Source organism: Arachis stenosperma, chromosome 6 (genome assembly GCF_014773155.1).
Source record: "Arachis stenosperma cultivar V10309 chromosome 6, arast.V10309.gnm1.PFL2, whole genome shotgun sequence".
Taxonomy (NCBI): Eukaryota; Viridiplantae; Streptophyta; class Magnoliopsida; order Fabales; family Fabaceae; genus Arachis; species Arachis stenosperma.
The window spans coordinates 30,851,953-30,853,233 of record NC_080382.1 but is presented as its reverse complement, the minus strand read 5'-3'; the positions used below and the strand labels follow the sequence as shown (position 1 = coordinate 30,853,233).

Genomic DNA, 1,281 nt, shown 5'->3' with positions numbered 1-1,281 from the left:
AAAGCTAAGAGAAGCCAAAGCACAACTCTCTTTAGAGGACCTGACCGAATTCTTCAAAGAAGAAGAACACATGGCAGCCGAAAACAACAACAATGCCAACAATGCAAGGAAGGTGCTGGGTGACTTTACTGCACCTACTCCCAACTTCTATGGGAGAAGCATCTCTATCCCTGCCATTGGAGCAAACAACTTTGAGCTTAAGCCTCAATTAGTTTCTCTAATGCAACAGAATTGCAAGTTCCATGGACTTCCAATGGAAGATCCTCATCAGTTTTTAGCTGAGTTCTTGCAAATCTGTGACACAGTCAAGACTAATGGGGTTGACCCTGAGGTCTACAGACTGATGCTATTCCCTTTTGCTGTAAGAGACAGAGCTAGAATATGGTTGGACTCACAACCTAAGGATAGCCTGGACTCTTGGGAAAAGCTAGTCAATGCCTTCTTGGCAAAGTTCTTTCCACCTCAAAAATGGAGTAAGCTTAGAGTGGAAGTCCAAACCTTCAGACATAAGGATGGAGAATCCCTCTATGAAGCTTGGGAAAGATACAAACAAATAATCAGAAAATGTCCTTCTGACATGCTTTCTGAATGGAGCATCATAGGTATCTTCTATGATGGTCTCTCTGAACTATCCAAGATGTCTTTGGATAGCTCTGCTGGAGGATCTCTTCATCTGAAGAAGACGCCTACAGAAGCTCAAGAGCTGATTGAAATGGTTGCAAATAACCAATTCATGTACACTTCTGAAAGAAATCCTGTGAACAATGAGACTAGTCAGAAGAAAGGAGTTCTTGAGATTGACACTCTGAATGCCATACTGGCTCAGAACAAGATATTGACTCAACAAGTCAATTTGATTTCTCAAAGTCTGTCTGGAATGCAAAATGCACCTGGCAGTACTAAGGAAGCTTCATCTGAGGAAGAAGCTTATGATCCTGAGAACCCTTCAATGGAAGAGGTGAATTACCTAGGAGAACCCTATGGAAACACCTATAATTCTTCATGGAGAAATCACCCAAATTTCTCATGGAAGAATCAAGAGAGACCTCAACAAGGTTTCAATAATAATAATGGTGGAAGAAACAGGTTAGCAATAACAAGCCTTTTCCATCATCTTCTCAGCAACAGACAGAGAGTTCTAAGCAGAATACCTCTGACTTAGCAACAATGGTCTCTGATCTAATCAAAACCACTCAAAGTTTCATGAATGAAACAAGGTCCTCCATCAGAAATTTGGAAGGACAAGTGGGTCAGCTGAGCAAGAAAGTTACTGAACTCCCT

General features: G+C 41.5%; 1 non-coding gene across 1 annotated transcript; it reads right to left on the bottom strand.

The window, feature by feature from the left end:
• Positions 1 to 475: 475 nt before the first annotated feature.
• LOC130938472 (small nucleolar RNA R71) lies at positions 476 to 583 on the bottom strand. Its single transcript, XR_009069635.1, has one exon. It is a non-coding gene; the product is annotated as a small nucleolar RNA R71 (small nucleolar RNA).
• Positions 584 to 1,281: the final 698 nt, after the last annotated feature.